Consider the following 21,220-nt stretch of genomic DNA (forward strand, 5'->3'; position numbering starts at 1 on the left):
CTGAATCATCAAGCCTACATCTAGGTCAGATCTGGCACAGTTTGAGTGATGTCAGTACAGAGCAGTGTAATTTGGAGTGAAGTGAATAAATTCAGATTTAGGCAAGAAATCTGAGACTACCTCCAGGAGCCAGTTTTAAAAGTAACAGGGCAGGCCATGCCTCACAACTTTATAAATGTCATTTTTAATCCATTTGACGTCAGCAATGAGTTGACAAGACAGTTGACTTCTACTATTAAGATGTAACTGTTACAAATATTCAGTATTCCTGTTCCTAGAGTCTGCAGCAATTCAATATTCCAAACCAAGATTGAGATATGTATGTGTACATATTTTTTATATAGATAGAACTTGAAAAGATAATTTACCTGTGTTTTTTTTATTGTGGTATTCTCCTTATCCTGCAGAAAATAAATCAATTTCAACAACTTTACATCTAACTGAAGAGGACATTTTTAGGCAGATTACAACTATACTAAAAATGCCTATCAACCATTTCATTCTTAACCAATAAACTCAATCAAATGGCTGCCACAACACGAAATATGGCTGTTTGGTCAGTCTGCACCTAGTGTTGTCTCTATTTCTGCCCATGTAATAATATAATCTAATAATCTTTATTATTGTCACAAGTAGGCTTACATTAACACTGCAATGAAGTTACTGTGAAAAGCCCCTAGTCGTCACATTCCAGCGCCTGTTCGGGTGAATAGAGGGAGAATTCAGAATGGCTAAATGACCTAAAAAGCACATCTTTTGTGACTTGTGGGAGGAAACCAGAGCACCTGGAGGAACACTCACGCAGACACGGGGAGAACTTGCAGACTTTGCACAGACTGTGACCCAAGTGGGAATCGAACCTGGAACCCTGGTGCTGTGAAGCAACAGTGCTAGCCATTGTGCTACCGTGCCACCCATCATGTGCTTTAATGAGAAGTCATGTTTCTGAATCATGAGCTGACCAGTAGACAGTTTGCCTATCATTGCTAATTGTTCTGTGATTTTGATATTTTTAGTTGTTGAATGATTTGATTAAAGATAATGGGCGGGATCTTCTGGCTGTTCACACCAGCAGAATTCTCCCACGCACACCCACCGTGGGTTTTCCAGCGGTGTGGGGTGGATCCAATGGGAAATCCCATTGACAGCGGCAAGACCAGAAGATTCCGCCACTGGCTGGCCACCTTGCACAGTTGAGAAACACACTACGGAGAGGCCAGAGAAGCTCGCCCAATAACCAGGAACTCATCATTCTGAGGGTGATGTCAAAACCTCTGAATAGGAAACATTTTCTTTCATTAAGCAGATATCGCCACCAAAATGATGTTCTGATTTTGCGAGAGACCATTTAGTTTGAAAAAGAAATTAAAACTCCCAGTTATTAATTGAAACAAACTAATCCACATAATTTCATTTTACAGCTGAACTTCTTATCGTACAAGAGTTAAACAAAGCCAGCATCTTACCGCTATATTTCATAAACACTCATACTGTACTCTGCTTAGTGATTCCAACTCAGAAATACCCTGAATTTCTGCTAGCCCTTTGCTCAGTTCTGTAGCTTCTGGCAAATTACTTCTTTGCTTCTAGTTGCTTTCTGGACATTTAAGAGTTCCTATGAGGTAACTCACAGATAAATCCACAACAAAAGGGTGCCCCTCTGCCTAACCTAGTTCCATAGTAATATTGCATGCCTGAGATGCTCCAAATAAAAATTTAAACCAATTGCCTCCAATTTTAAACCTATCTTTTGATTTGAAAAGTATACGGATACTCCATGATTTTCCCTTGCTTCGCCATTGCTTTCAAATCACTCTTTCATCTGGGACTCACATGAATAATTCAAAGCCCTTCAGAGACTGTTGTAGAAATCTCACGTCCACCAAGGGTCTAGGGGAGTGTTAGCTCATTGTTTAGTATTTTCACACTTCCACCTCTGACCTCTTTTAAATAAACCTGGATCTTCCTCTGAACGGCAATTACTTCAGGTCAGTTTACCAGCCTCCTACCATTGGTGCTCCCATTATTGTACAGTTAAAAACTTCAATCCCCACTAAAAGTTATGCTCCTAAAACATATGAATCATGAAATCAGACATTTTTGCAACAAAAGATTACCACATTTTATTCATTCAATTTTGATTCAAAAACATGTGAAATAACACATCAAAAACAATTTAATCTCACACAGATTTTTCTTGGGGCAAACTGCCAGCAGCATGTTGTTCTAGTCTTCATAAATTCCTCCATGTGAACAAAAGTAAACTTATGAGAGATTAATTTTAATTAGATCAAGTTTAAGGGCTGCCAAGACTATCAAATTTGACAAGGATCAGTTAATTTCAGTCAAGAGATTGGCCAATTTTACTTCCATTTATACAACACTTAATCATGTCCTTCGGGAAGATCTCAGCCGCATTGCACATGTCGTGAGCTACAGTAACTTATTATGTAGGCAAATGCGCACATAGTATTGAGAACAATGATTAGTTAATCTGGTTTTAGCTGATGTTGTAGAGGGCGGAATGTTGCTTAAGAGTAAGTATTTGCAGGACAGAAACATTCCATTCAACTCAAGAGGTCCATGCCACTGTTTATGCACCACACAAGCCTCCTCCTAACCCCGTTTATTGAAGCCTATCAACATGTCCTTCTATTCCTTTCTCTCTCATGTGCCTATCCAGCTTCCCCGTATTTGCATCCGAGCAAGTTCCACATCTTAACTGCTTACAGTGTCATGAGATCTTTGACATCCACCTGAAACATCAAAGGAGACAGTTTAATGTGCCTTGCAAAATACATAGAAACATACACAGAAAATAGAAGCAGGAGGCCACTCAGCCCTTCGAGCCTGCGCTGCCATTCATTGTGATCCTGGCTGATCATCACGATTAATACCCTGATCCCGCCTTCCCCCCAAATCGCTTGATCTCTTTAGACCCAAGAGCTATATCTAATTCCTTCTTGAAATCACACAACTTTTTGGCCTCAATTACTTTCTTTGCCAGTGAATTTCAAGATTCACCACTCTCTGGGTGAATAAATTTCTCCGCATCGTAGTCCTGAAAGGTTTATCCCTTATTCTCAAACTATGACCCCTAGTTCTGGACATCCTACTATTGGAAACATTCTTTCTGAATTTATCTTGTCTAATCCGGTTAGAATGTTATAAATTTCTATCCCCTCTCACTCTTCGAAACTCCAATGAATATGATCTAACCAACTTAGTCTCTCCTCGTATGACAGTCCCGTCATCCCTGAGAGTCTTTATTATCTGTATTCTATGCAAGCCAGTTGCATAGAATCGCCTTTATAGAAGGAGATGGGCCAGTTTAGCTCAGTGGGCGAGACAGCTGGTTTGTAATGCAGAACAAGGCCCACAGCGTGGGTTCAATTCCCGTACCGTCTTACCCGAAAAGGCGCCGGAATGTGGCGACTAGGGGCTTTTCACAGTAACTTCATACTTTAGAACCTTAGTTAAGCCACACTTGTTATAGTGTTCAATTCTGGTCACCACACTACCAGAAGGATGTGGAGGCTTTAGAGAGGGTGCAGAAGAGATTTACCAGGATGTTGCCTGGTATGGAGGGCATTAGCTATGAGGAGAGGTTGAATAAGCTCAGTTTGTTCTCACTAGAACGACGAAGGTTGAGGGGCGACCTGATAGAGGTCTACAAAATTATGAGGGGCATAAACAGAGTGGATAGTCAGAGGCTTTTCCCCAGGGTAGAGGGGTCAATTACTAGGGGGCATAGGTTTAAGGTGCGAGGGGTAAGGTTTAGAGATGTATGAGGCAAGTTTTTTTACACAGAGGGTAGTGGGTGCCTGGAACTTGCTACCGGAGGAGGTGGTGGAAGCAGGGGCAGCAGTGTGTACCATCTGTACACACTGATGTCAGGTAGTGCCATTTAAGGGGCATTTTGACAAATACATGAATAGGATGGGAATAGAGGGATACGGACCCAGGAGGTGTAGAAGATTTTAGTTTAATTGGGCAGCATGGTCGGCACAGGCTTGGAGGGTTGAAGGGCCTGTTCCTGTGCTGTACTTTTCTTTGTTCTTTGTTCAGTTAGGGCGCCTCCATGCTGATGTGCCCAATCTGCCACAGTGCTGTTAGGGAGAGTGTTCCTGGATTCTGACCCAGTGACGGTGAAGGAACGGTGACATAGTTCCAAGTCAAGATCGTGAGTGGCTTGGAGGGGAACTCGCAGGTGGTGAGTCTGTATTTCTGCTGCCCTTGTCCTTGTGAATGGTGGTGGTCGTGGGTTTGGAAGGTGCTGTCTAAGAAGCTTTGGACAAGTTTTGCACCCTGTCTAAGTTCTTGCAGTGCATCTTGTAGATGGTACACACTGCTGCCACTGTGCTTCGGTGGCGGAGGGAGTGAATGTTTATTAATGACCAACAAATGAAGCAGATTAGGTATTCCATGTGAATTAATATGCGACACAGACTTGACTAACTATTCTACCTCTAACTTTATAAAAGGATAGTTTCAGTTTACTTCTAATAATTTCTGACAATGTTTTAGTAAAAGAAAATTTAGCCTAGCATAAGAACAATGGGGGTTTCTCAAGGCTTTGTTCTAGCTAGTATTTTATTGTGAATAGATGGTAAATTTCAAGGTAAGTTTCAATGCACAGCCTCCTCCAGCCCTTCAACCTGCTGATAAATCAGCATGTCTTCAATCCTGGCGCCTTGTACATTTCTAGTTTCCTTTGCCCGACCTTTGTTGGCCGTACCTTCAATTCAACCCTCAGCTCTGGAGTTCTCTCCGATAACTCTTTGCCTCCTCTTTGAAAGCCACTGGTTAAAACCTCTCCCTTTATCCTAGTATCTCCTTGCTCAGCTCAGTGTCAGATTTTATTTGGCAATGGCCCTGTGAGGACCTTTAGAACATTCGTCCGTGTTAAAAGCACGATATGAATGCAAGTTGCAGTTAGTGAGAACTGTACATTCATCATAAACAAGAACTGACGAATCGGTTGTGGAAAATTACTGTCATCCAATATTTTAATCAGTTTCCTCATTTTTGCATTCTTACATTCAAAGTGATTTGTCACTTTATAATCAGGAGACACAAATTAATAAAGTGTAAGCAGCATATCAACAGGACATTGATATGCTAGCCAAACCTCAAACACTTGCCGCCTAGACTCATGCATGAACAATGACTGCTTGGATGCGAGAGCCAAGAAACCGCTACACAGAATCATAGAGTGAAGAGGCCCTTTGGCCCATCAAGCCTGCACCGACAAACAAAAACTACTCGAATAATCCACACTAATCCCACTTCCCAGCCCTTGGCCCATAGCCTACCTTAACAAAAAAAGCCAACACCCCTGGGAGAGTAGGGGACTACCATAACTGGGATGACTTTGATATGTAGCTTTCACACTTACGCTCGAACAATGAAAAGTTATAAACAATGCCTGCAAAAAGAAAAGTACTTTGGAAAGCTGACAGCTGACTGATGAATGAATGTGAACACATTGTGATGGGCTTTCTTTGAATCTGGGCAGATTTCCGAATCATGCAAATTTAGGATTGCTAATGTCTCGCATCTAATTTCAGGAACTGACACAGAGGATCAGGGTTTCCCCAGTGCTTTAGACTCCACAATGTTGCTACACAATCAAGGCCTGGTTGCACTCAATCTATCAACAGAAGAAAGCACACAACTTTTTCACTGTACTGTCAACTGCAGGCTTCAGATGCTCCAACAAATGTTCCAATATCCGTGTATGTCAGTGTGATGTTAACCAGTCAGATAAAATGAACAGCACTAAAAAAATTAAGATGATAAATGGAACAGTAGCATGGTTAAATGCCTTCCAAGCTGTAAAGCTTTCACTATTTTATCCATTCATTAGTTTGTTCGTTCATACATGCATGATACTCAGTTTTATCATATTGAATGTCTCTTTCACCAGTAACTGCTGACAGATTATGATGGAACTGTATAAAAAGTATGAAATAGATGCTTGAAGTGTCAGAGCGAGAGGACGAAGATGTGGCAGATATTTTATCTTTAAGCCTATAATTGCGCGGGTAAACAATCTAAAAATTAAAGTTTTATTCCTAATTTTTTTTTTATGTGCCCGAATGGAAATTCTGAAGATATTGCACATTGTTTGAACTGCTGCGGTTATTTCATCCAAAAAATGTTGTTTTAATGTTCTTTTCCAACAGTTATAGTAACTTGTGGGCTTTAGGGAATCATTAAGCCAACTTCAGCTCACTCACATTGAGCCAGATGCGCTAAACTTTTGCCACAAAGGGAATATTACTGACTTTATGTTGCCCATAAATACCAAGATGTTGGAAAGATGCAGTTCTTCACTTGAGTTTTAATCAAGGAAGTACAATCCAGACAATGCAACTTTTGTGTTCTAAGTTACATAGCCGCAACCTTACCAATTGAATGATATAAGCAGACTGCATCTAAATGTCACCTTGGGTCCTTGGCACTACTCCTGCCCGCATCAGAAGGTTGGGTGGAACCGAATGCCAAGATTGCAGGGCTTAAACTAGGCTGGCATTTCAATGGAGTCCCACATTATGTTTGCCTTTCAGGGGACCACATTCTGCACGGGTGCAAGGGTGGAAAACATGTCTACACATCAAAAGTTGTTCATGTGCATTTGTCCACACTGGGTGAAAAACAGCTGGGGCTGGATTTTTATCCACTGTCAAGGGTGGGATTTCAAAACAGATGGGTTTGTGTCTCCATCCCAACACGTTTCCCAGCTGGGCCTTTTTTCTGGAGGCAGGATGGTTGCAGCAGAGCCTTTTCAGCTACATAAAAGCCGAATTCGGAGGCTGAGTGCGATTTTCAGGGGGCCGTGGCACAGCATGGCCAATATAAACCGGAGACCCCACTGCCTGGTTCTACACAGCTCACAGTGCCTCGTGAGATCATAGAATCATAGATTTTACAGTGCAGAAGGAGGCCATTCGGCCCATTGAGTCTGCACCGGCTCTTGGAAAGAGCACCCTACCCAAGGCCACGCTTCCACCCTCCCCGTAACCCAGTAACCCCACCCAACCTTTTTGAACACTCAGGGCAATTTAGCATTGGCTAATCCACCTAACCTGCACATCTTTGGACTGTGGGAGGAAATCGGCACACCCGGAGGAAACCCACGCAGACACGGGGAAGACATGCAGACTACACACAGTGATCCAAGCCGGGAAACGAACCCGGGACCCTAGAGCTGTGAAGCAACTGTGCTCACCACTGTGCTACCGTTGGCAGTGCCAACCTGGCACCCTGCCACCTGGGCTTCAGCTTTGCACTGCCATAGTTCCCAGGTGGCATTGCTAGCTGACAGTGGCATTGCCAGGGCAGCAAGCTGTAATTTTATGCACGATGGTGCTGCCTTGTGCGGGTGTTGGGGTGGTATGGGGGGGGGGGTCCGGTAATGCCCTCATTGTGCTTTGGGGGGGGGGGGAGAGGGTCGCATTGGGGGCTCCAGAGATCGAGTATGTGCGGCCTCAGTCGTACCTTACCTGCTGAAGCTAACCAATCCGAGTGACCTGTTTCTCGGCCCTCCGAGGGACAAAAAACACACGGCTAAACGTTTGCTGTAGGACTTTGTTCCCATTTAATTAAATTGTGCCCAGTATATTCTATGTAAATCCTGAATGGATCTTGCTCAAAGGCAATATGGGGTTCCTCACTATAAACAAACCTGTCTATTGTCAGGGCTATCAGCTAAGAGACAAAGGATGTTCAATGTTCTCCACTAACTGGCATTAAGGGGGCATAGAGTTTTCACAGAATTGTTTGACAAACACATACAGAATTACATAAATCCTGTCAAAACACAATCATTGGGCCACTTACAATTCATACCTCTTTTTCTCCCAGATACAAAATAAAGAGTTGTCAAGCACCTTTCTATAAATACAATGTCCCTCTTAAGGTCAATGGTTTTGTTTTTATTTGTGTACTTGTCAGTGTGATGATAGAGAGAATGACTAGCTCTTTAAAATAGCTCACTGAATAGGGGAAGAGGGAGAAGGAAGGCAGAATGAAGCAGCAACTGGGAAACGTTACAATTTCACTATTTGAGCTGGTGTCACGTTTTATTTCAATTCCTGTAGGACTTTGGAAAGGACAGTGAAAATGAAAATCGCTTATTGTCACGAGCAGGCTTCAATGAAGTTACTGTGAAAAGCCCCTAGTCGCCACATTCCGGCGCCTGTTCGGGGAGGCTGGTACGGGAATCGAACCGTGCTGCTGGCCTGCTTAGTCTGCTTTAAAAGCCAATGATTTAGCCCAGTGAGCTAAACCAGCCCCAACTAAACCAGTAAAATAGGGGTGGGAAATTGGTCAACTAATTAGCAGAATTTAATGACATTACGTATGAACCTCGAGTGAAAAATCATTCATAACCAGGTTAAATTATAGCTCTACAATTCACCTGCTGATCATTGTACTTTATATTGGTTCAAGTACATAAGCACCATTGACCGACTGTTTCTAGATGCTGGCTTCATGAATTGGTAACTATAGCATTAAAGAAGAGTTACTGGTGGCGGCCATGGAGTGAGTGGTCGCAAACAGGTGGGTCCTGCTTGAAGGAGTTAGTTTTGACCCTTTCTATCCTAATTTTGGGGAATTTCTGCGGAAATGTGCGGAGAGTAGAGGGAGATTAGTTTCCTCAGGATGGGCTTGTTTGTGGGTTACCAAGGGCAGCACTGCTGCCTCACGGCGCCAAGGACGTGGGTTCGATCCCAGCCCTGGGACCCTGGAGCTGTGAAGCAATTGTGCTATCCACAAGGCTACCGTGCTACCCACCCCGGTGAATGCAGCGGGTCGGGGGGGGGGGGGGGGGGGGGGGGGTGAAACTGAGGGCACTGCCGTTAAGGTGGCAAGGGAGCGGTTCCGGTACCTGAGGGTTCAGGTGATACGTGAGTGGGCCACAATGCTCAGGTGGAATTTGATGGGGTTGGTGGAGGAGGTTAAGGGGACCTCAAAAGGTTGGCTGTGCTGCACCTGACATTGGTGGGGACCGTGCAGGTGGTGAAGATGAACATACTGCCAAGATTCCTGTTTGTCTTTCGATCCCTCCAGATTTTCCTCCCCAAGGCCTTTCTTCGGAAGGTAGATGCATTAATTTCAGAATTTGTGCAGCCAGGGAAGGTCCTGAGGGTGAAGAGGGCTCTGTTGCAAAGGCAGAGACGGGAAGGGCGGATGATGCTACTGAATTTGTTGCACTACCGCTGGGCAGCAAATGTGGAGAAGGTGAGATGATGGTGGGAGGAGGAGGGAGCAGATTGGGTCAGGTTAGAGGAGGAATCTTGCAAGGGGACGAGCCTGAGGGCTCGAGTGACTGTCCCGCTGCCGTCGCCATGAGGAGTCCGGTGGTGGCGTCATCTATAAATATTGTAACCAGCTGAGGAGACACTTTAAACTGAGCCACGTGACCCACTGGGTGGGAATCATAAGTTTACGCCAGAGGAATGGAGGGATGTATAAGAGATGGAGGGAGGAGGGGATAGAGTGGGTCAGGACATGTTTGCGAAGGAGAGCTTTGCTGGGCTAGAGGAACTGTGGGAGAGATTCGAACTACCACGGGGAAGTGAGTTCATATAGTGGCAGGTGCGGGACTTTGCGCGCAAGGCGCTGCCTTCGTTCCCTCAGGTGCCGGAGTATATGCTTTTGGAGAAAATGTTGCTCCCGGATGAAGGGGGGGGGTGGTAGGATTGGGGATATAGGTGGGTGGTTTGGGAGCAGGGCACAGCCTTAGTGACAAGGATCATGCAGACGTGGGAGGAGGAGTTGGGGAGGGGGAAAGGATGGGGACTTTGGTGTGAAGTAATGCACCGAGTGAACTCCACCTACTTCTGTGCAAGGATGAGTCTGATAAAATTCAAGGTGGTGCACAGGGTCCAGATGACTAGGTCCTGGATGAGTGCGTTTTTCCAGGGGTAGCGGACGGGTGTGAGAGATGTGAGATAGGGTAGGCAAACCATGCCCATATGTTCTGGGGGCGTGAGGAGTTGGAGAACCTTTGGGAGGCAGTGTTTGGGAGCTTATCGAGGATTGTAGGGTTTGCGAAAGAAGCCGGAACCTATGGTGACAGTCTTCGGGGTGTCAGAGGTGCCGGAACTGCTGGAGGGGAAGGGGGTCGATGTTGTGGCCTTCGCCTCTTTGATTGCCCGGCCACAGATACTTTTGAATTGAAGGTCGGCTATGTCGCCAGGGGTTACGGCCTGGCTGGGGGATCTGTACAGGTTTCTCAGGTTAGACAAAATCACATTTGCCCTTCGGGGGTTGGAGGAGGGCTTCGAGGTACCGTATTAGAGGAACTGTTTATCGCCGGAGGGGGTGGTTCATGGGGGGAAAATGTACAAACTGTATACTCCGTTGGATGTTAAGGTGGTGTTATTATGTTGAATATTTTTGGAATAAAGTATCTTTATTTAAAAAAAGGAAGAGTTACTACAGTTTCAGAAGTAACTCACCAATCTGTTAATTTTTAAATTAATGTAGGATAATAAACCAAAATGATCCCATGTCCTTTTCCCCCAGATTTCCAATATTTCTGATTGAACTACAAATTAAATTTCCCATTTCTTTAAGCACTATTAACAGAGAGAATGTTCTTAATTTGAATCATTCAAATGCAACCTAAGAAACAGACATTTGCAAAGCAAAGATATGGTGACCAAAATTGTAGTTGAAATTGATTGCAAGGAATTCTTCAAAGCAGGGGGAGGCATGGATATTTAGGAGGTGGAATTTTACAGAGTGAAGGAAGTTGCCCACGGAATAGCAGATTCACTGGAGGAAAGGGATGGAGTGCTGAAGGAGAATACAGAGGTAGGGAAACCATGAAGGAGTTAAAAACGAAGACATGGATTTCAAAGCTGAGTTACAAAAGATTGGAGGTCAGTAAAGAAATTTATCACAGAACTGTGATATTCAGGTTCGTGAATCAGGTGTTCACAGCAATTTTCTGGTAAATTATTCTTTGAAGCTCTCTAATGGAACAGTTGATGATTCAATTGAGTTACACTTCCAAAATGATGAGTATTCAATACAGGTTGAGTAATACAAATTCACATTCTCCTGTTCAAAAGATTAGATAACTTAGTTCATCAGATTTCAGACAAACAGGCCTAGAACTATCAGGCCTCTTAACCCAAATTGCCAACACATGAAGTCAGATATAGTATTCCACATTGCTTTTGATCTGAAGGGAGTCTTCTGTTCTGAATTAGCTGGCGTTGGGGGATTAGGTGGAGGGGGGGGGGGGGGGGGGTTGTGAGCGTGATGTGGTGAGGGGAGCTGGTGGAGGGGTGAGTTTGGTAAGGAGAGATTATAGTGGGGGGGGGAAGTTGGGGTGGCCTGATGAGATGGTGGGTGGGGGCTCTGAGGAAAGATGGTAGGGGGTTATGAAGAGAGATGGTGGGTGGGGGTAGGGCGGATGTTGTGGAATGGGGATAAGAGATGAGGGGAGTAGGGAGTGGTGAGGGGAGATGATGGGGAGGAGAGATGCTGGGGTGGGGAGGAGAGATGTTGGGGGGCTGGGAAGGGCAGATGACAGGGATAGGGAGGAGAGATGGTTGGGGGTAGGTGAGAAGGATGGTGTGGGGAGGAAAGATGGTCAGAGTGGAGGGAACGAGGGAGGGTGAGGGGGGGTGAGGGGGGGGGGGTGAGAGGGCAGGGGTTTGGGGAAGGAGGAGGGGGTGATGAGATGATTGGCAAGGGAAAGAGAGATTGGCATGGGTGAAGGAGAGATAGTGAGGGGCATGTTTGGGAGTGTGGGAAGAGAGATGTTGGGGAGTGAGGAGAGATGTTAGGGGTAAGGAGAGATAGTGGGAGGGTGAGGTATAGGGGAGAGACTGCAGAGGGTGTAGGAGCTATGGTGGATATGAAGGAGAGGGCAGATTCTGGGGTGAAACGGTGGGGTAGAATTGGAACCCAATCAGTTTCACAAAGTCCATCAGGGAAGTGAAACTGAACTTTTACTGATCTGTCCTTTATCTGATTCCACAGCTGTCCACCGAGGAGACTGGGGGCCTCTCAACTGAATCATACTGATAACGGTGATTCAGGAAGAATATCCACAACCGTAACCTTTCCCGGGTAGCAAGGCAGAGCAATTAATGTCATCTGTGAAGCAACACCACGTTCCGAGAATGAATTATTTTATAAGCAACACCAATAACCTACCTAAGATTTCAAAGGAATCATATCACCTACCTTCAGATATAAATTAGGATAAGTACTAAACTGGTGGGAAATCTATTCAGCTCTCTGCTCAACCAGTTCTAATTTAGATTTACAATAATGTTCTGAATTCTGTCTCAAATCCCTTCCAATTTTTTTTGTTTCGCACAGGTCATCAAATAAATACACCTTCTGCAGTTTATGAATTGCATACGTTCACAAGCAGGCAATTTGTCCAGAAGTGACAACTCATGGTTTTTTGACTAAATTTGATTTGGATGCAGAGTACATTGATCTAAACAGCCCAACATTGAGCTAATGGGGCAATGCCTCTGAATATCAATTCATTATGTGCAAAGGAGCAATAGGGTTCAGGATCCTGCCTGGGGTTGTGCAAGCACTGAGATCCTCATCGCCTGATGGAGTCATTGAGGACTGTGGGAGATAGGGTCTGAGAGTTACAGTGGGAAAGTGAATAGGTAAATGCACCCTTCACTGTCCTGCTCCAGCATGTCACTGCTACTGCCGGTTTTATTAGCCAGTGCTGAGCGGGTACTTGGTGAACTGGATATAAATCAGAATTGTAAATTATGTTTGAATATTCTGATACCATTTATCTGATGTTTCATTGACTCATATAGCCACTAACCGGTTCCTGTGTAACCCTTTTTGTTTAAAACAGCAATTCATTCATTTCTATTAAAGTGTAGCCAGCCCTCGAAATATTGTACATTTACCGCAGCTGGGAAAATGCGTATGTGGTGAATCACAGTAGCGTAATTCACACTGTACCACACATGTTCTACTATGTCTCTGTAAGCTCGGCACACAAGCAGTTGCGCTGCTCTGCCACTAGGGGGAGATGCACTGGGAGAGTACGCGAGTTTGTACTGGGCTCCACCCGTGGCTCCTTCCCCTAACCGGAAGTATAAAGGTTAATGCTGAGAGCCTGCCTGCCAGTTCATCTGGAGTTCATCTGTCACAGACAGGCTCTGTTGTAAGACAATTAAAACCACTGTTCACTTCTAAACCACGTGTCGCGTGATTTGATGGTCTCATCAATTTAATCGTCTTAAGAAACAGTAAGGAATGACCATAGAATCAGCCCTCAAGCCTAATCGACTGGAACTCGACCCACAGGATGCAGAGGCGAAAGAAATCTTTTCACATTGGCTCCGATGTTTTAAGGCCTACCTGGCTGAAGTAAGCACCACAGAAACGATGGAGGAGCAGAAACTCAGTCTACTGCACGCGAGGGTGAGCCATCGTATATCTACTCAGGTAAACTGTACCGGCTCATATACAGAGGCCCTGGCCCTACTCGATGGAATGTACGTGAGGCCTATCAATGAGGTCTACGCACGTCACGTTTTTACTACTCGCCACCAGCGCCCTACAGAATCGCTAGAAGAATTCCTCAGAGACTTAAAAGCCTTATCCCGGACTGTAATTATCAGGCTGTAACTGCTGCAGAACATTGAGAACTTGCTGTCCGCGATGTCTTTGTTGCAGGCCTTAGATCGAATTACGTGCGCCAGCGACTGCTGGAGAAGGGGGCCCAAAATTTAGAAGATACTGTGGAACTCGCTACAACTATGGAGGTCTCATTTCGTAGCCTCACCTCGTTTCCTGCCGACTGCGCGACCCCGTCATGGGCCCCCGACCAGCGACTCCCCCAGGCCTGCGCCACGCAGCCACTCAGCCACCATGCTACCCCAGCCTGCCACTTTTGTGGCCAGCCCCAGCACCCGCAGCAGCACTGCCCGACCTGCAGCAGCTGCGGGCGAAAAGGCCACTACGCCAGAGTGTGCCTGGCAAGGAAGGCCCCAGCCCCTAAACCTCCAGCGGCACAAAGTAATCGCCCTCTGCACTCGCAGGCCCGCAGGCCCCGGAACGCAGCGGCCTATGCCCCGACTCCGCCCCCACCCGCCACGTGCAATCCATGGGGGCCGCCATCTTGGTGGACCCCCACCACGCGGTCCACCATGGGCGACTCATGGGGGCTGCCATCGTGGACGCCATCTTCCTCGCCACCCACCACGTGAGATCCACGGGGGTGGCCATCTTGGGCCCCATCCTCTCCACACTCAGAAAACTCGATTGAAGACTGCGACCTCAGCGGGCACTCATCGCAGGGCCATCCCAGCGCAGCCGACCGAGCCGCTGACTACCCGCAACTCAACGCAGTCACACTGGACTAATCGCGTCCAAAGCATCTCCACAACCCGATGACAACGGTCCAAATCAACGGGTACAGTACACCGTGCCTTTTTGACTCCGGGAGCACTGAGAGCTTCGTACACCCAGATCTGGTAAGACGCTGTTCGCTCCCCGTTTTCCCTGCACGGCAAACTATCTCCCTCGCTTTGGGTTCCCACTCTGTCCATATCCAAGGGCGCACCGTCGCAACTCTAACAATCCAAGGCGTTAGCTACTCTAATTTCCAACTATACATCCTGCCCGAACTCTGCGCCTCACTCTTATTGGGACTCGACTTTCAATGCAATCTCAAGAGTCTCACCCTCAGCTTCGGTGGACCCCTACCCCCACTCACTAACTGCAGCCTAGCCACGCTGCAAATCTCCCCCCCTCCTCTCTTTGCCAACCTCACTCCGGACTGTAAACCCGTAGCCACTCGCAGCAGGCGGTACAGCCTACAGGACAGGGTATTCATTCGATCCGAGGCTTTTAGGAGGGGATCATACAGGCCAGTAACAGTCCCTGGAGAGCTCAGGTGGTGGTCGTCAAGACCGAGGAAAAATTCCGCATGGTCATAGACTATAGTCAGACTATTAATCGGTTTACGCTCCCCGACTCGTACCCTCTCCCCAAGATTGCAGACATGGTGAATCAGATCGCCCAGTATCGGATTTTTTCCACGGTGGATCTGAAGTCTGCATACCACCAACTCCCAATCCGCCCGGAGGACCGCCACTTCACAGTGTTTGAGCCCGATGGCCGCCTCTTCCACTTCCTCCGGGTCCCCTTTGGCGTCACGAATGGGGTTTCGGTGTTCCAACGAGCAATGGACCAAATGGTGGACCAGTACGGGCTGTGGGCCATGTTTCCATACTTGGATAACGTCACCATCTGCGGCTATGACCAGCAGGACCACGATGCCAACCTCAACCGATTTCTCCAGACGGCCCAGAAGCTTAACTCACATACAACAAGGAGAAATGCGTTTTCCGCACAACCAGACTAGCCATCCTCGGCTATGTCATGGAAAAAGGAGTCCTGGGTCCCGACCTGGACCGTATGAACTCCCTATCCCTCATTGTCCCAAGGCCCTCAAACGGTGCTTGGGATTCTTTTCGTATTATGCCCGGTGGGTCCCTCAATATGCGGACAAAGCCCGCCCACTCTTTAAGGCCACACGATTTCCCCTGTCAGCTGAGGCTCGTCAGGCCTTCAACTGCATCAAGGAGGACATCGCCAAGGCTGCCATGCGGGCGGTGGATGAATCTGTCCCTTTCCAGGTTGAGAGCGATGCCTCAGAGGTAGCTCTTGCAGCCACGCTAAATCAGGCAGGGAGACCAGTCGCATTTTTCTCCGAACCCTCTCCGCTTCGGAACTTCGACACTCCTCAGTCGAAAAGGAAGCACAAGCCATTGTGGAGGCTGTTCGTCACTGGAGGCACTACCTCACAGGTAGAAGGTTCACCCTCATCACCGGCCAAAGATCGGTTGCCTTCATGTTTGACAACTCGCAAAGGGGCAAAATTTAAAATGACAAAATTCTGAGGCGGAGAATCGAACTCTCCACCTACAAATACGATATTATGTATCGACCGGGGAAGCTCAACGAGCCCCCAGATGCCCTGTCCCGCGGGACGTGTGCCAGCGCACAGAGCGACCGCTTAAAAGCCATCCACAATGACCTCTGCCACCCGGGGGTCACCCGGCTCGTCCACTTCATTAAAGCCCAAAATCTGACTTTCTCCACCGAGGAGGTAAAAGCCATCACCAGGGATTGCCCGATCTGGGCGGAGTGCAAACCGCACTTCTACAGACCAGACAGGGCCCACCTGGTCAAGGCTTCTAGGCCCTTTGAACGCCTCGTTATCGATTTCAAAGGGCCACTGAATAAAAAAAGAAAATTGCTTATTGTCACGAGTAGGCTTTACTGTGAAAAACCCCTAGTCACCACATTCCGGCACTTGTTCAGGGAGGCTGTTATGGGAATCGAACCGTGCTGCTGGCCTGTCTTGGTCTGCTTTCAAAGCCAGCAATTTAGCCCAGTGTGCTAAACAGCCCCTCAACTAACAGGAATGTGTACTTCCTGAACGTCATAGATAAGTGCTCCCGTTTTTCCTTTGCTATCCCATACCCCGATATGACCTCCCACACAGTCATTAGGGCCCTGCATAGTATCTTCACCCTGTTTGGTTTCCCCAGCTATGTACACAACGACTGAGGTTCGTCCTTTATGAGCGACGAGCTGCGTCAGTACCTGCTCGGCAAGGGCATCGCCTCGAGCAGGACTACCAGCTATAACCCCAGGGGGAACGGGCAGGTGGAGAGGGAGAATGCAACGGTCTGGAAGACCGTCCTACTGACCCTCCGGTCCAGGAATCTCCCGATCTCCCATTGGCAAGAAGTCCTCCCCGACGCGCTCGACACTATTAGGTCCCTCTTATGTACTGCTACCGACCAGACCCCTCACGAGCGGCTCTTTATTTTTTCCAGGGGCACTACCACGGGGGTTTCGCTCCCGGCATGGTTGAAGACACCGAGCCCAGTGCTCCTCCGGAAGCACGTCAGGGCGCACAAAACTGACCCACTCGTAGAGAAAGTGCTCCGACTGCATTCGCACCCCCAGTACGCCTTCGTAGAATTCCCTGACGGCCGTCAGGACACTGTATCCCTCCGGGACCTAGCACCTGCAGGATCCAACCCCCCCCCACTACCACCGCTGAGGTACCCCTCACACTACACCCCACCCAACTCGACCCCCACGCCCCCGCACCTACCAGTGCGCTACATTTGTTTCACGCGCCCGCCCAGCGGCCACAGTCCCCAGTCGAACCAGGCGGGTACGAAGCTCGCGCGGAATCGCCCCCGGAGTCCGCCATTGTACCCCAACCGACGGTGCTCATCCAGCCACCAGAAGGGGCTGCAACCCCGGTGCTCCGCCGATCACAGCGGATAACTCGGCCACCGGACAGACTCAATCTGTAAGCCACCATCCCCGCCGGACTTGATTTTTTTTACAGGGGTGAATGTGGTGAATCACAGTAGCGTAATTCACACTGTATTACACATGTTGTACTATGTCTCTGTAAGCTCGGTACACGAGCAGTTGCGCTGCTCTGCCACTAGGGGGAGATGCACTGGGAGTGTACGGGAGTTTGTACTGGGCTCCACCCTTGGCTCCTCCCCCCTAACCGGAAGTATAAAGGTTGATGCTGAGAGCCTGCCTGCCAGTTCATCTGGAGTTCATCTTGTCACAGGCAGGCTCTGTTGTAAGGCGATTAAAACCACTGTTCACTTCTAACCACGTGTCACCTGAATTGATGGTCTCATCAGCGTATAATGTGATAACCGTGCACAATCATAGTACAAGCATGAGCGAGATTTTGTTTGGCATTTTTGTTGCTATGTTCCCACCAGTCATTCAGCACTTACTGAATCTCTATCATGACGTGAATGATGCCCAGTGACAAATCCTGAAAGGAAATCACATCTAATAGAAATATTTATTGTGCAGGTGGCATTGGGAATTTCACTGCTGGAGACCTGGTGTCAAAAATAGGCATGATCGAACACGCTGTGCCTGAAACGCATCGCGGCACAGCGCCACATGGCTGATTGAAACTGGGAGACCCCACTCACGGATCTACCCAGCTCGCAATACTCCTCAAGATCTAAAGCAAACTTACGAGACCTTCCCTCTTATTGTGGAAAGGATCATTTTTGGAAAATCTGCATATTCGAGCATGACAGCTATTCTCACTCTAATATACAATTCCCTGAGAAACCCGAGGCATTGTGATCTATCCCCTTCATCTCAAAGAGCTCGGTTAAGCGAGCAACGGGGACCAGATGGAACGGCACTTGTCAGAGTCTCCCAGGGAATCGGAGGCTCCCAGGTGCATGCTCTTTGGGCAGGGTGGGGCCTGGCACTGCCAGCCTGCATCCTGGCACTGCCACCTGGGTTCCAGCCTGCCACTGCCAAGGTGGCACTGCCAGGGTACCAGTTGGCACTGACAATGTGCCAAGCTGGCATTTTTCATGTGGTGGCGATTGGGTCAGGGGTGCCCTGCGTGGTGTGGTGATAGGCCCATGGGCGATATCATAGTTGGAAGGAGTGCGACCAACAACCAGCAGGTGGCAGTACAGACACACCATGCGGTCTCTAGACTATGGTCATGTGACCTGTGACTCCGATATAAAGGGAGACACATCCGTCCATCTTCAGAAGATGATAAGAGGGTAATAAGACATATAAGAAAATGGTCAGTGCGAGGTGCAAGTTCCAGAGGAGTAGTTAGCAGTTTCCATGATAACGTGCTCTGTATCAGATTGCAACCTTACCACACGAGACTCAATAAAAGATTCTGGTTTGGATAAGTTAAAGTGCTTGGTGAGTTCCTTCGTGAAGTACAAAGGACAAAATACAACACGTGGGTGTTGGGGGGGGGGGGGGGGGTGCTAGACGGGGGGCTGTCGGGGTCTACAGAGATTGGGACACCATTTAAAAATGGCGTCCCGCTCTCTCGCTGCACTGACGAAGTCTGACGAGCAGAGCGCCTCAATCCAGAAAATGGGGCGATCCTCGGCTGCGAGCGCCAGGTAACACACGGCTAAATGCACTCGCTATTGGGACTTTGTTCCCATTTAGTTAAATTGCACCCAGTAATTCACACATATGAATAGCATGTTAAAATGTTGCAAAAACAGATCTCCATGTTTTAAAAATTAATGCAAAGAGCAGTTGCTACTGGGAGATAAGGGCCGACAAGTATTTCAGTTATTCTTAACTGGATTTGAACAAAATGGCCATACTGCAATGTCATTAGACCCTGAGTACAAACTAACATGCGGCGCATGATGTGTGAAATAATTAATTATCTAAAGTGCATGCCTGGGGTATGCACGGTGACTTTGGAGTTGTAGACTCAAGGCTGCTTTAACCAGAATGAATCCAAACCAATTTGAAACTGTTTCTAGTGTTATACATGTGTATGGCATAAATGCGGAACGGAGAGACTATTTTTAAAATTCAAATGCTCTCTTCTTGCCAATTGCTTTGATGTCATCATCAGACGGGAATGAGATAGAAAGGAGAAATTGAAATAAAAATGCAAAAAATAGTAATCTTGCAAACTCTTTCTTCCCACTGTGACACGTGTGGCTGCAAATGCCAACAGCCGTGTAGGGGCTGATTCACAGCCGTGATTCCAAATACCCCATGGTTACATTCAAAATATAAAAGTTTGGACATTGGAAAGTCCATGAAGGTACACTGATTAAAATGGCCATCACCGAGATGTGGACCTAATCTATCACCATCATTTCCCTGGACTATGGCAGAGAGCGGGTCGCACTAAAGCTTGGGGGCAGCAGCGCCAGGTGTGCAATGGGAGAAGGTCGCAGTGGAAGACCTTTCGGCTATAATGAACTGAAGGGGGGGGGATTGTATCAAACCCCCTTGGGCTGTATAACTCACAATGAATGTATACAGCGAATGTATCACAATTGTATTGAAACACAGCAGAGTACAACTTGATCTACGTAGACAACGTAGGTACCATTTGCACTGACCATTTTGAAATACCTGAAATGTTTCTTTGACTGTATTGAAGCACCTCAGAGTGCAAGATGATATACGTAGAGAACCTGAATATTTTTTTTTTTTTTTATAAATTTAGATTACCCAATTATTTTTTCCAATTAAGGGACAATTTAGCGTGGCCAATCCACCTACCCTGCACATTTTTGGGTTGTGGGGGCAAAACCCACGTAGACACGGGGAGAATGTGCAAACTCCACACAGACAGTGACCCAGAGCCGGGATCGAACCTGGGACCTCAGCGCTGTGAGGCGGTTATGCTAACCACTTGGCCACCGTGCTGCCCCGAGAACCTGAATATTGTTGCACTTTGTGTGATGGCCACTTTGAAATGTTTGTAATATTCTTTCAGATACTTGATAAATAAAGTATATTTTTGCAAAAAAATAGTATGGCGGTAATCCCATTGACCTTTGTGAACAAGATTTCCTCCAGGCGACCAGAGAGATTATGGTGGCAAACTAACTAGTGACATGCCACTGGGATTAGTGCTGTGTCCTTAACCATTTACAATCTATATCAATGACTTGGATGAAGGGAGCAAATGTATGGTCGCTAAATCTGCTTCCGACACCAAGATAGGCAGGAAAGTAAGTTGTCACGAGAGGGTAAAGGGTCTGCAAAGGAATGTAGACAGGTTAAGTGAGTGGGCAGAAATTTGGCAGGTGGAGTACAGCGTGAGTAAATTTGAACGTGTTCACATTGGCAGGAAGACGAGAAGAGCAGTGTATAACTTAAATGGAGAAAGGTTTCAGGATTCAATGGTTGAGAGAGATCTGGTTGTCCTGGTACATGAATCACTATGTTAGTATGCAGGTAACTAGGGAGACAAATTAAATGTTGGTGCTTATTGTAAAATGGAATATAAAGGTAGGGAAGGTTATTCCAGCTGTCCAGGGCTTTGGCAAGTCGGCAGAAAGAGTACTGTGCGCAGTTTTGGTCTCCTTATTTACAAAGAAGATATAATCACTTAGAAGTGGAGGTTTACCGGATTCACCCCTGGGATTGGGGTGTGGAGGGCGTAATCTCCTGAAGGAAGGTTGAACGGGTTGGGCCTGAACCCATTTTAAAAGAATGAGAAGTGATTTTATTGAAACATACAAGATCCTTAGGGGTCTTAATAGGCTTGAAACCCAAAGGATGTTTCCTCTTCTAGGGAGATTAGAACTAGAGGACACAGTTTAAAAATGAGAGGTCTCCCTTTTAGGAACAGAGATGAGGAGAATCTTTTTCTCCCAAAGGT

At 47.0% G+C, this 21,220-nt stretch overlaps 1 long non-coding RNA gene across 1 annotated transcript in view; it reads right to left on the bottom strand.

Moving 5' to 3' along the window:
• Nucleotides 1-2,097: 2,097 nt before the first annotated feature.
• LOC119956193 overlaps nt 2,098-21,220 on the bottom strand; it is a 43,505-nt gene continuing 24,382 nt past the window's right edge. The window contains exon 5 of the long non-coding RNA XR_005458601.1: nt 2,098-2,756. This is a non-coding gene — a long non-coding RNA (uncharacterized LOC119956193). The remainder of the gene's footprint in view (nt 2,757-21,220) is intronic.

The sequence above is a fragment of the Scyliorhinus canicula genome, chromosome 22 (genome assembly GCF_902713615.1).
Source record: "Scyliorhinus canicula chromosome 22, sScyCan1.1, whole genome shotgun sequence".
Classification (NCBI taxonomy): domain Eukaryota; kingdom Metazoa; phylum Chordata; class Chondrichthyes; order Carcharhiniformes; family Scyliorhinidae; genus Scyliorhinus; species Scyliorhinus canicula.